This window comes from Cimex lectularius, unplaced genomic scaffold, assembly GCF_000648675.2.
Source record: "Cimex lectularius strain Harlan isolate CLEC.00 unplaced genomic scaffold, Clec_2.1 scaffold49, whole genome shotgun sequence".
NCBI classification, from domain to species: Eukaryota; Metazoa; Arthropoda; class Insecta; order Hemiptera; family Cimicidae; genus Cimex; species Cimex lectularius.
The window spans coordinates 1,453,428-1,468,350 of record NW_019392644.1 but is presented as its reverse complement, the minus strand read 5'-3'; the positions used below and the strand labels follow the sequence as shown (position 1 = coordinate 1,468,350).

At 34.1% G+C, this 14,923-nt stretch overlaps 1 protein-coding gene across 4 annotated transcripts in view; it reads right to left on the bottom strand.

Annotated features, from left to right (window-relative positions):
• The window catches only part of LOC106666035 (BAI1-associated protein 3), a 151,368-nt gene extending 142,532 nt beyond the window's left edge, over positions 1-8,836 (bottom strand). For all 4 annotated transcript variants that reach the window (XM_014392909.2, XM_024230388.1, XM_024230391.1 and 1 more), the window contains exon 1: positions 8,756-8,836. The gene's annotated coding sequence lies outside the window, so the exon portion shown is untranslated. The remainder of the gene's footprint in view (positions 1-8,755) is intronic.
• Between the last annotated feature and the right edge of the window lie 6,087 nt (positions 8,837-14,923).

The window sequence follows — 14,923 nt, the reverse complement described above, 5'->3', positions numbered from 1 at the left end:
CAAGGGAGCACGAAGACCGTGAATAAAATTTATTTAATAATAATAATAAAAACAATACACTAGCTTTAGAATTTGTAAAATTGACACGTAGGGAAATAAGAGGGTAGGGATGGGACGAAAAAGAATGATATAAAAATTACATAAAGGAATTTTTCAAGCTTTTTATTCAAACAGAATAGTGGTAGCGTGAAAGGCAAAGCCCGACGAAATACATTCTCTTTGAACATCACAAGGCTTAATTCTTTCAAGTATAAACTTCGTTTTGAACAGTAAAGTTCAACAGACCGAAAATCCGACGCGAAATACAGTTTTCATCCTGTCCGGCGAAAAGTGGAAATCATCAAAAAAATCTAATTAACCTACTTAATTCTGGTAATAATTATAAAATGTATATGTAGAACGCTGATTTTAATCAAAAAGACATTTGAATAATTGCAATTAAACAAATGTACGTTTTTGTTCTTTAATACAAATACTTAATTCCATTAATTTAATTCCTGATCATCAGTTTGGTTTCCGACGTCTACAGTCTACAGTTCAACAGAGCATTCAATCAGGTCTGGTATGCTGGGATGCTGTGTACACTCAAAAGCATCCTCCTACCTTGGCTATCTGGACTACCTACTACCTTATCCTAAATTCCTACCTTGGCGTCGTTTACTTCCTGATAACTAGGGCTGTGAAATATATGCTAATACTAAAACATCTAGTTTTAGCAATCTGTATAAGTTTTGAAGTATTTGGAATTAATTTAAGCTATATTTAGTTTGCATCTTTGTGCATATATTGCTATAAATGCATATTTTTTCATAAGTGGGTTGTAATTGCATATTTTTTTACATATCCGGCAAATTGATATTTGGCACGTCAAATTTTAAATTTTCTGAGCAGGCAAAAAGAAAAATTCTCCGGAAAAGAGCCCCCATCCTTCCGTTTCTACGTAATGAACGAGTTGGTTCGGTTGCTGCTTCACCGCTTTCCGGGAAGTTTCGGTCGCCATTGCTTCTCTTGGAATAAATGGAGAAAGGAATAGCGTTTGTACCAATGTAAATGTTCACTTGGAATAGTTAAATTGGATTCATGGAAATATTACGACCGCAGTTATCTTCTTTCCCTGCCATCACACTTGCCAGCTTTACCCAGTCTCTCCTGCGTTTTCCATCGTGAAATATTTTTTGTGTTGTGAACCGACTACTCCTAAAAGTCACCGCAAAGACGAAAGATCTTGTTCAAATGCATGTGCGTGAGTTATCCAGTGAGACTTTTAAGGGCGATGCGGACGTTTTATACTGTGTTTGTTGTGATTAACCTGCATCAACAGCTACGCGTTTTTTGGTAACATATCACATAACGACAGCAAAACACAAGGAAAACAAATGTAGAAAGTCTAAGTCTAAACAAACCTTTGTTGTGCTGGGTCTGAAAAGTCCGGTTTCCATACCGATTTATGTCGTGCTTTAGTTAGAGCTGACATACCCATCCATAAACTAAGCCACCTTAAATTCAAGGTTTTTTTAAATAAATATACTGGGAAAACGATTCCCTACGAATGTACTCTCAGAAAATCTCACTCGATCTTATATGCAATGAAACAATCCTTAAAATCAGAGGATCTGGGTGGGTCTTGATGGATGAGATGGCGGTTTTTTTTTTTTTTTAGTTTAACTTTTTTGTGCTTTTGTTTTTTAATATTATAATATATCCTCTTGTTGACACTGTTTTTCCTTTCAATACAATTACGTGTTTTAATTTGAGGTTTGAGGACCGCGGGAGCCGAGTGGTTAGCGTGAGAGGCCCTCGGCTCGTAGACCCCGCAGTCGTGGGTTCGATTCCCGCCGTTGCTTCTGGCCTTTTTTTCACGACACCCTTCCCCCCCAAAACGAATACGCATAATAACATTGTCATTGGCTAATATGCAAAGAACATAAAACCATTAAAATTTAAATTTTTTTTTGAGGTTTCTTTATTTTTTCTCAGGGTAGTTTTCGCATATTTTCAGTTTTTAATTGCATTTTTTACCAAATATAATTACATATATATAGCGTATTTGTCTGTTTTTATTGCATATAAATCACAGCCCTACTGATAACATACGGTTCTTCCCGTTCACAGATCAGTCTGATCTTTTTTTTTTTGCCCTATGTCCTTCCTTTGGTCTCTATCAGAGATTTTTTTGCGCATTTAACTTTAACAGACTGTCGGAACTCGTTACTCTATTAAACATTTGTCAGATAATAGAATATTTTGCATGACATTTGAAAAATGGTAAAAAGAAGGGAGAATTCAAAAGGTGGGGTTGAGATGGGAACTTAGTGTCCGAGTGGATCGAAGTCACGATAGCTCAAGTGGTAGAGCAGCGGCGTATCTCAGATCGTGAGTTTGAGTCCCGCTCGTGCCATTGACTTTTTTATCTCAACTAAAAACCTTAATTAATTGTAATATATTAATTGGTCAAGCGGACCACGAAAACTAGTGAATTTTGCATAATGTTGACTATTTGAAAATTTTGTGCATAACAGATTTTGCCACTAACGATAAGTTCTCGGGAAAGTTTGTAGTACAAGTCGTAGGTCAGATTATAGTCGGATTTTACAAGCTTTTTTAAAAAAATGGCACCGTTCGCGGATCTTATTGATTTTCTCTTGATTGCTGACGATAGTTTGTCAATTGCTGAGAACCTCATTGTTGTACAAACTTTAATATTAATTAAACATTAATTACCGGGAGATTCGAGGTAAGTTTAAATGAAATTTAATACAAAAGTGCCATAAAATCTTAAGAAAAACTTTTTAGCTTAGCTAAGCAATTTTAGAAAAATTAAATTATTACAATGCAGTTCAACCATACACATACTCATTATAACCGCATTCTACACCTGTCTGTTAGAATTTTAGGGTTTAAATTGTCTTTAGACTGCTTAACCAAAGGAATAGAAGTACCTGACAAACCTTGTGGTACGAGTAGCAAGCCAACCTGTACAATATCTCTGTGTTTATCATGATCAACAGAAACACACACAATAAATCAAAAGTTTTCTACAACAGAACCTTATTATTCAAAAATTCTAATTAATTTGTTGTACAATTTTCTTTTGAGACAGCTCCTTACAAAAGGTTCAAACTTGGTTAAATATTAATTAAGAAAAAGTGGAGGTTAATTATGAAAAACTTGTCTAAACTCCACCCCAGGGCATGGCGAAAGTTTCTCCCTCGGCTTGGAAACAATTATCGCAAAACCTCTGTTCGATTTCCCTGGAAAAACACGCCCGGAGCCCTTCATTTCAACTTGTTCGACAGACGAGTGGATTTAATACCGGATGGAGGGCAATAAAGGAGCCCTTCATATGAACCACTGTCACCGAGGTCGGGATATTATTTGATTCGAGAGCCCTCTCCTGAGAAAAGAGCTTCGAAAAAAAAATATCGCCCATTTAATAATAATAAATAAAAAAAGCCAATACGACAAACTTTTATTTATAACGACATTATTTACGTCACTTTTCGTTCGGAACGAATCAACCTTTTCAACCCTGATCCTTACAGAAATCCAGTCATTATCTTGTGACGTAAAACAAAGAGTGTATTTTTACCCCCAAAGAATTTATATCTGCACTGACGTCTCTTGACATTATTACCCTCGAGAGTTTTCAGAGAAAATGACACTCTTAATAAAGGTAAATGTAATAAAACAGAGTTGCCAGGACCAAAAGACAAATTTGCTTCTTGTCTCCTTTATGAATGTCAATAGAATGCCCATTAATTATTTATTAATTTTAATTTTTTATCTCAACTAAAAACCTTAATTAATTTAAAGATATTAATTGGTCAAGCGGACCACGAAAACTAGTGAATTTAATAAGTTAAAATAAAGTATACTTCACTAAAGCTCAACGTGACCATTTCATTTGTCGCCGAGAATCAAATAGATTACACATTTGAAAAATGTCAAAAAGGCGGGAAAATTCAAAAGGTGGCGTTGATATGGGAAGTTGGTGTCCGAGTGGATCGAAGGCACGATAGCTCAAATGGTAGAGTAACGGCGTATCTAGCCGAAGGTCGTGGGTTCGAATCCCGCTCGTGACAATGACTTTTTTTATCTTAACTAAAAACCTTAATTAATTGAATTAAATTTAAGATTACAAAATCTTTAGTGAAAGGGTGAAAGATTTAATAGATAATCATGATAGATAAATAGATTTGATTTATTTGTAATAAATTTACATATAACACATTCCTTCAAATTTAGGGGAAGTGGCGGGGCACTATTACATCCCGTTACAATAATTGATCTATTTGATCCCGAGTCTAATTATTTAACAATATTGTACTCGTAGAAAATTACAAAAAACCCTCAAAAAAGGTATAAGCAAAATGAAATCAGGTACATATTAGATTGAGTAGCTTTAGCGATGTCACAGGGGTAAATGATATGCACAAACAACATAAAAATAATAAAATATAACAGTAACTTGGCATAATAAATAGGATAATCAATTTAAGTTTTGTCAAATTAAATATTTAAGTAAATAAATGAATAAAAAACAAATAAGATAAATACATGAATAAATTAGAAAATTAATAATCAAACAATAGGACAGCAAAATAGGAATAACCCTGCCAAACTGTGGCAGGTTAAGAAAGACGTCGGTCCCTGGTTCACGGAAAATGGGTCAAAAAGGGAAAAGGTCATACTGACAAGACTACGCATAGGTCATACAAGGATTACACACGGGCACCTTCTAGCAGGAAAGCGACCCCAAAGGTGCCCATTATGCAAAGATAGAGTAACAGTCGNGGATATATATATATATAATAATAATCAAACAAATATGCAAAGTAGTTCCTAATCACAGTAAGTTGTTTTGCAACGTCCGGATTTCGAGCCCTTTAGCTCATCATCAGTTTGAAGGATTTCTACAACCACGTCTGTCGACATGAATTGCAAAAGTGAACCCGCTGATACCCCCGCCAACGCGACGTTCCAATGAGAAGCTGGTTTTTTAATGGCGCTCAATTTGACCGTGCGAAAAGCGGGAATTATAACAAATAAATATTATAATAGTAAATGCATGGGGCGTCGGTGGCCGCAACGGTTTAGGCGTTCACACGGCGCTCATCACTGTAAGGTAAAGGTCCCGGGTTCGAATCCAGCGGCCCTGCAATTGTACCCGACATACTTACAAATGGGCTTTTTTTTCAAAAACATCATCAAAAACACACACAAAAAGTAAATACTGTAAGAAATTAATTAAATTAGTGATTAAAGATAAAAGATACAAAATTAGAATGATATCTTAATAATATTCAATTATTATAATAATAATAACAATTAAAATAATTAATTTAATTATTTCGGCGTTTAATATTATTTATGTACATATTTAAAATGGGAGGTAGATCAAAATGTGTTTTATTATTAATGCATTTATCACCATGTTCAATTTTACATTTTTTAATTGCAAATTTCTCAAATCAATCTAGTTCTCTCCCTTTGTTGAAACTATGTAACGCTATTGTATTTAAATTTGAATTGAAATTATTTTTTGTTTCTTTTAGATGGTCCTTAAATTCCGAAAATTTGCTAGATTTAGGCAAGTGTCCATCCACCATCTAAAAGAAACAAATCCTTCAACCTGATGATGAGCTAAAGGGCTCGAAATCCGGATCGTTGCAAAACAATCTTTTTCAAAAGGATTGAACACCACACTCACTCCATCATTCATCATTTCTAATATGCAAAGTATGTAAATTTATATACATGTTCGTATACAAAATTTACTAGAATGTACAGGCGCACACACATACACATCTTTACCTACATTTTAGCCTGATTATTAGTTTAATTTATGTTATATTCTCCTGTCCTTACAAATGGAATTCGTAGGGTATCTTCCAATTTCTTGGCATGTAGGATTTCTGTGCTCTATCAGTTTATTGAAAACGTTTTCAGTGAGTCGTTTAGCTTCGTCGTATATCAATCTCATGTTTTATGGCTAATGACGATAACTATCGTGGAGGAGGCTAATTTTAGTGAGGCGGCTCGAAGAGGTTACCAGCCTCAGAAGTTTATTTTGTTCGCACTGTAACTTTTTCCAGTTAGAGGCGTAATTCCAGGCGGGGCAGGCGCAAAGGAGGACAGGTTTTACCACAAGTTTGTAAAAGAGGGGTTTATTATTGAAATTGAGTACAGAGATGTTGGACAAAATCGAAAAGAGGTGCCTCGTAGCCACCTTCCCAATTTTTATGATTTCATTTACTTGACTAGAGAAATTTGCTGTCCAAAATAACGCCTAAGTATTTGATTTTTTCATCCCATATAATTTGCAAGCTGTTAACAGATTCTTGGTTTCTAAAGATAGGACGACGCCTGGTAAAAAGTATGGCCTCAGTTTTGGGGGACCTAATCGTCGTGAAGACAGACCAGAGGAAGTTATGAAGGAAATTACTTGGCAAAGTGTTTTAAAAACTCCAGTCTCATCCTATCCAGTCAATTCAGGTGGCACCTCTTTACTATTTCACCAGGCCACAGTTTGATAGATATTATTTCATTCTTCTTGAGTAGAAGAAATGTGGCTCGGTTGATTTCCTAAACGTGATAAATTTCTCAGGAAAGTATGAATAAGAAAGCAAAACGTCCAATAAGTTCTTTCATGTTCGAATCAGAATATCTTTTCCCTCCATCCAACAAGCTAAAAATGAGTGTTTCGCAAGGAAGTATCTTTGATCCCATTCTATAGCCAGTATAAACTACAGACCTATCAATACCGATTCAATACTCCTTATATAAGAATTTTAACATGCAATAATTGAATTTTGAATTAATATCCTTGAAAGCTTGAATATCCAGTTAGGAAGGAGATTAGGAAGCAAAGTCCTTTATAAATTCTAGTGCCATTTTATCCAATCAATGTTCAGACGACACCACTTTACCATTTAACTATGCCTTGGTATGGTAATATTTCCTTCTTCCTTGAGTGGGAATGATGCCCTTATTCTTTCCCAGAAGTGGAGGTTTCCTTAAGAAAAGGATACGAAAGAAGTAAGAAGAAGAAAGAAAAACGTCCAGTAAGTTCTTTCATACTCAAATCGGAATAACTTTCTTCCTTATCCACTACGTCCAAGCGACAATAAGCCAAAAAACTTGAGTAATATCGAACCCCCCTTTTCTTGGAAGCACTTTGCCAAAGGGCGTGTTCCGCAAGGCAGCATCTTTGGCCCTATACTATATTCAGTACTACAACCTATTAAAATCACTAATTCAGACGTGACTTTACTTTGAAAAGAATTACTTAGACTAGATTTAAAAATAGAACAGAAGACAACAGATGGAAATTTCCGAAGCAAAACCCCATATTACAAGTTATTATTAAAACCAATCTGTACGTACGAAATTGATCTGTCGATCCAACCGTACCAACCTACAATGAATCTACTCGGACACTAAGTAATGTGAAAAATGGCAAAAAGGAGAGAAAATTCAAAAAGTGGGGAAGTTGGTGTCCGAATGGATCGAAGTCACGATAGTTCAAGTGGTAGAGCAGCAGTGTATTAACCTACGGCCTTGGGTTCGAATCTCGTTCGTGGCACTGACTTTTTTCATTTCAACCAAAATCGTACATAAAAGGATTCATTAATTGAAAGACAACTAAGTTATTTTTGTACTGTTGAAACATATAAAAATGTTTAATGAAAGGATTTAATATAGTCATTAGTATAATTATCACAATGCACTGACTATATAACTACATAAAACAGATTCAAGTAAAAGTAAAATTATATACGTATTAAGAATTAAGTACTCATTGTACCTGGATAATTGGAGATTTTTTTTATTGCTTAACTGTAGGTCTATTAACGCAGTATGGCAATTTATAGCGTTTGCCCAAGAAAGCCTGTGAAGTATGCTTTTGAAACATGTAAAAGAGGTGGCACTTGTGCCCGCGATGAAGTCGAAAGGGTGGCGTGCTTGCGTTAAGCCCAGGCTGATAAATAACACGCAACTTCCGTTTGTTCTCCCCCGAGGCATAAATTTGATATGTTTCCCCACACCCGAGGCTGGTTTTTTTCACCGTCGCCTTTCATTGTCCCAGTCGTTTATCAGGTTTCCATCCTCAGAATAGAATTTTGGAAGAAAAAAATAACAAGCGCTCACTGAATAAACGCGTTCGAGAAATGACGCTGGATTCAGGGAAAAAGTTAACATAAAATTCCCATCTTCGATGTAATGATCAGACGAAAATTTATGTATCTACTTTAACGAAATCATCGCATATCTTTCAATATATAACGTGGTAAAGTTTACAAATATTATTTAAGCTTTTTCTGTAAATATTGTTGAAAATTTCGTCAGGAATCAAGGACATGATTTCCAACATGGTAAAATTTGATCTACCATGGTTAAACTTACTCCGACATAAACTTTCTTCTCGGTTGTACGTGCCAGGACTGTTCATAAGTCGTCTTTTTTAAGACTAACGTTGTATAATTTCACATCAATCAAACCGCGCATAGAATTTGCCAAACGGAAACTGAACGTAAAAGGCTATACTTCTACACCCATAAAATCTCGAGAAAAGGGCCAATTGACTTATCCTATTCAGTCAACATGAATATGTAGAACTTAAAAAATGTATCATTTATTTGCTAAAAAGTTCTGTTTCTTATAAACACAAAATTAAAAAAAAACACACAAACACAAGATACAGAGTTAGACACTTCTGGTAATACGCGGATGTTATGGTAAGGATGTTTATTACCTTATCCAGGATCAAAGCAGGACTCTTTCAAGACGCTGCCTTTAAGTAGCACAAACCACTGGTCTTAACCACATCTGATCCTAGATCCTATAAAAAAACCGAAAAATTTAGAAACAAAACCGTAAAATATGGAATGTAAAAAAATATATAAACCGGCTAGTGCCTAGTTTGAACTTAATCTACACGATATGTTATAAAATCATCACAAAATTCAAGGATGAGGGTGCAAAGGACAGTGAAAAAGATAAAAAGATGCAGACAAACAGACATAGACAGAAATGAGTAAAAAAGTAATAACAATTACAGGGCTAGGGTGATCGTAAAGAGAAAAAGAATAAAACAGAAAGGAAGAAAGAGAGTGAAAACAATAAACAAAATATTGGGACCAAAACAGAGATTAATAAAAAGTCAAAACAATAGAAAACTGGAAAGATAGAAAGGTAAAAAGAAGTAGTCAGAGAGGAAAAAATGTTTACAAACAGAGATAAATATAAGTACCAAGAAAATAATAAATATAGTTAAACTTAACCTTCATGTTAAACTATAAAATTTTCACAAATTTCAGGTATGAGGAAGCGAGGTACAAAGAAAAAGAAAAACACAGAAAAATGGAAATAAATGAAAAGGGAATAAGAGTAAAGAGATAGAGACATTAAAGAGAAAAAGAAGTAGGCAAGGCAGGAAGGGAGGAGGAAAAGGAGAAATAGAAAGATAGAAAGTGAGAAATAGCAGAAGGAAAATTGTACAAGGAACCAAAAAACATAAATGTAAATACCAAGAACATAATAAATGTAATTAAACTTAAACTACATGTTAAATTATAAAATTTTTACAAATGTCAAGTATGAGGAAGCGAGGGACAAAGAAAAAGATGGACAGAAAAACAGAGATAAAGAGAAAGGAATTGAATTAGAGAGATAGTGACAGCAAAGAGAAAAGAGAAGTAGGCAAGGCAGAAAAAGAGGAAGAAAGGACAAAAGTAACAGGGAGTAGGAAAGGTAGAGAAATAGGACAACGAACAAAAATGTTCAAAAAATCAAATATAAGTACCAAGAACATAATAAATATAGGTAAATTAAACCTACATGTTAAATTATACAATTTTAACAAAATTCAACTAAGAGGAAGCGAGTGACAAAGAAAAAGAAAATATAGATAGAAAAACAGGGATAAATAGAAAGGAATAGAATTAGAGAGGTAGTGACAGTAAAGGGAAAAAAGAAGTATACAAGGCAGAATGAGAGGAAGAAAGGAAGGAAGAGAGAGAGAGAGATGGAGAAAATGACAAAAAAAACAATAAAGAGAGAAAACCAGGGATATCAAAAAATTGACAGTTATGAAAAGAGTAGGAAAAGGAGAGACACAGACAGATAAAGAACCAGAGTTAAAGAGAATAACAGGCAAAACAAATGAAAAAGTAGTAAAACTAAAAATAATTTCAAAGTTATAAAGGGAAGAGGTGGAGTCAGTAACGAGCATATGAAAGAGACGTAAGAATAATACAACAAAATTGAGTAAGAATGAAAAAAGTAAAATCAAACAGAGATATCGTAAGAAATAAAAACAGAGGCTAAAGTGATAATAAAAAGAGAAAGAATGAAAAGAGAGATAAGATGTGAGAAAACTTAAAGTGTGTGTGAGAGAAAGAGAGAGAGAGAGAAAGAGAGAAAGGGAGAAGAGAGATAGAATTAATAAAGGAAAGAAAAGCTGAAATAATAAGTGATAAAAGAAAAGAGGAAGTGATAGCAAAGGTGAAAAAAGTGGTAAAGGTAGAGAGAACGATTAAAATAGATCTATCCTTAAGATTTTCTCTTTCGTCTTAATTTTTTTCTACACCCAAATAAAATGTTAAAAACATTGGTAATTTATTCTTAATTCTTTGTCTTTCATAACATTTTAATATTGCAACAATGCTAATGATAAATGATAAAAACACAATGGAAATGTGATCAGGTCTATATTGAAATATCACAATGACAGCATAGAATCAAATATTGCCACCTGGCAATATTTAAACAACGGGGCAAACGAAGAATTGGACAAAAGACAACAAAACCCGGACAAACAGAAAAGAAATCCACACGATTCGTATACCGTTTTCTAGAAAAGGGCGAGAACCCCTTGGGGGAAAATTTATTGCCAGGCTAAACAAAGGGCGAGTTATATTTTTACACCCAAAGGATTGTCGCAGACATTTTTGTCGTTTCAGTCAACCTTTTAACATCACAATTTACAATTACTTTAAATAAATAATATAGTGTGAATAGTGAACAAAAGTTGAACTATGTTTCTTTTAAACCGTCATGTTAATTGAAGGGGCTTTCTACGAAAAAATAATATTTTCCTGTGTGAAAATCAAATAGTAATCAGTTTATTGTTTTACTTTTAAATTATAGATTTATTACGATTTTTCCAGTTCGTCATTACTCTTGCTTATTTGGATACTTGTGATTATTAACATTACGAGTCAAGGGTTATGTTTTATATATCTTGCATATTTTCTATAAAAGGAATCGTCATGCTGTTGCTTAGGTTTACAAAATTTATGAAAAAAGGAGACCAGAGGCCATTTTCAACGCCGGCCGCTGAAAGCAACAGTTTGCAGCCGGAGATTATGCAAATGGACTGGATTACGCCGAGGGGCAGCTCAGCGCCCGCTCTTGTAAAATTAACCCGAAAGGTGTCCCAAGGGGGATTAGGGAGGGCGGAGAGAGAGAGAGAGAGAGAGAGAGAGAGAGAGAGAGAGAGAGAGAGAGAGAGCGAGAGAGAAAGAGAGAGAGAATGTATAAACCAAAAAGACATCTCTCTCACTCTCTCCCTGTAATTTTTTGATTTTTCGCAACGAAACGACCAAAACAGGCTATTCCAAGAAGGTAGACGGGGGAATTATGTTGTCCTTCTTACTTCTAAATCGATAAAGGTACGTACTAAGATCATGAAATTTTAATTCCCTATTTATTGCCTGATACGAGACTTTTCCTATAATTTTTGTTCTGGTAAATTCAAGATAGAAAATTTTTCAATCAAAATTGTTCAAAATCATCACCAGAGTTATTCAGATATCGTGAGACGCGGTCGGGTGTGATGTAGGTTTCAGAAAAACATTTTCTTTATCGTGCCAACGTTTCGATCTTTATTGAGATCATCTTCAGGGCCTGGGATTTACGAACATTTTTTAAATTTAACAAATACATATATAATTACGCAGAAAACGAACACTTTGAATGAGTAGAAATACTTTGATTGAATATATAAAAAAATATNTTAAACAATGTTTGTGAATCCCAGGCCCTGATGATGATCTCGATAAAGATCGAAACGTTGGCACGATAAAGAAAATGTTTTTCTGAATCCTACGTCACACCAGACCGCATCTCACGATTTCTGAATAATCTAAATATTTAAGAGATGAAAATATCAACAAAATAATTCTTGTATTTTTTCTCAGGATAGCTTTTTTTGTAATATAAGGCAGGATTTAATTTAATTTTTTTATTTTAATGAAAATATAATAATTCGGGGTCAAATAAATTCAATTATATTTTTTTTTCCATAAAATCTGGATAATTAAATGGAATAATTTATGCTTATGTTATTTTTTTTAAACTAGTATATTATTTTATATTGTATATTATGTTAATTAATTTGAGTAAACAATAAAAAATATGTGAGCTGAAAAACTAATTATCCTAATATCTTTGATGGGTCCGCCTGTTATCGCTTTATTTCGGTTATGTGCTTTTCTGCATCTTCAGCAGGGATGTCATCAACGAGCGGGCCAATATCTTTTAATGTTTCTTATGAAAGTCATGTCCCGTGACCCAAAAGAAAAAAGAAGAACGAATTAACCTTTAATGGAACAAAGACAAAGGCAACAATGGCCCGACCCCCGAGTTGACTTCAAAGGACACTGAACAAACATAATCCCGACCTGTCAAATTCCATGTACCATTTTGACTCGTTTTGAACCTTTTTACCTGTTACGTCTCTATCCCGATCCAATTTCCGGGTCGGTGCCTCCGGCGAGCAATTAAGCATTCCGCTTCTCAGGAAATGCCAGTGTTACAAGTTGCATTGCTTCAGTCAACTGTTGAACGGGCTTTAATGTCAAAGAAGGAAAAATCGTAACTTTTTATTTATCATGTTTTAACCCTTTTCCGGTACGAGAGATAATATAAGATATAAATAACGGTATGGGGGGGGGGGCGTTGGTGGCCGCAACGGTTTAGGCATTGACACGGCGCTCATCACTGTAAAGTAAAGGTCCCGTGTTCGAATCCAACGGCTTATAAAACCTCTGCTTATAATCTCTGCTGTTGCATGGTTAACCCTCGTTTAAAAAAGAAAAAAAAAAAAAACAGAACCGATCGCTTCTTACTACCTTTTTTAAAAATTAAGTTGAAGCTAAACACATAATTAATTTTATTTTTTAATAACATTAGACAATCAGTTACATGTTTAAGAACTTGATTTCTCCAGTTTTCTTTGCATCTTTTTTTTTTGTTAAGCCCGATGATAAGCAGAAAAAAACTGGTGCTTTGACCTGTTAAGACATCTTCTCTCTAGTTTCCAGTCCTGAAATGTCCAACAGTTCCAAAGAATATAAAAAAAAAACCAAAAAGTTCTTTACAAAAACGAATAAGTTGTCACATTGGCTGAATTGAAAAAAACAAACAAAAAAAACAAACAGAAACAATGAAGAAACAGGACAAATATTGGGGTTTTTAAGTTCCCAACTCTAATACCAAAGCAGGTGTTCCTCAAGGCAACATCCTTGGTCCCATTACCTTTTCAGTATACTCTACAGGAATTCCTATCAATCGAGATGCAATCGTATTATTTATGCAGGCAAAACATCAGAACCAATCCCTTTTAGTAACTCAAGCATGCTTGTTAGCAAATGAACAAATCGGATGTTTTTTTGTTTTTTTTAAATTATGTTGAAGAAGTTATAGGACCAGCTAAAATAATTAATTTTATTTTTAATAAGATAATTTAGAGTTAGATGTTTAAGGACTTGATTTCTACAGTTTCTTCGCGTATTTTTTCTATTAAGAACAAAGATACGCAGAAAAAAGCTGGTGCTTTGACAGGAGATGCGTTTTCTCTCTAGTTTCCAGTCGTGAAATGGCCAACAGTTCCAAAGAATATCAAAAAGAACACAAAACATTTCCTTTCAATGTGGTGCATTCTTGCATATTTAGACAATAAAAAGTTATGGAGATTAATTAGTGTTTTTATAATATACCACAAATACCTATAATGCCTTGGGGTGGTTAGGGATGGAAAAAAAAACGGTGTGATAAACTATTTCCATCAATCGACAAGAGAAAGTCACCTATCATATAAATTTTAATATAAATTGTACGTAAATAACTTGATTTGTAAGTTTGTTTTTTTTCCACTCTATGGCTCTTCTAGTCTTCTCATCCAAACTTTTATTTATTTTTGCCATTTTGCCAATTAACAAAATTTACAATTTTACAGATATGGTATTTATACAGACATTCACCCAAAAGCCTAATGGCTTGTGCTGGGTGAGATGATCAGTCTTTATTTAAAAATAACAACACAGTCATAATATTTTATTATTTAAAAAAAGCCATTTTTTAAAAGGCTTTATGTTCTATGCATATTATGCGAATTCGTTTTGGTGGGAAGGGTATCGTGAAAAAAAGGCCAGACGCGACGGCGGGAATTGAACCCACGACCGCGGGGTCTACGAGCCGAGAGTCTCTCACGCTAACCACTCGGCTCCGCGTTATACATTTTATTTCTATAATTCAACTTAAGCAAAAAAATTGCTTAAATGTGTAAGAATATGAAGGGTACGGAGGAAAAACTGAAATTAAATAAAAAAATTGATATCCCGATTTGAAGTGCTAAACCACTCGACACTCCGTCTCTTTAAAGACAAACTCATAATTATTATTTTTTTAAAGTCTTATGTATATGAAAAGTAAATTTTTTCAACACAAAATAAGTAAATCCGTTAAAAAAAAAAAACAAATACCATTTTATGATTACGATTAGGTTCCGCTGAATAAAGATTGGAAGTCTGTTTATTTCCTGAATGCAGTTTCTTTTCCTCTATTTTCCATTTTTAACAGAAACAATTATAAAACGAATAATCTGTATATTAATTACTGTTTGGCTCTTGACATGATA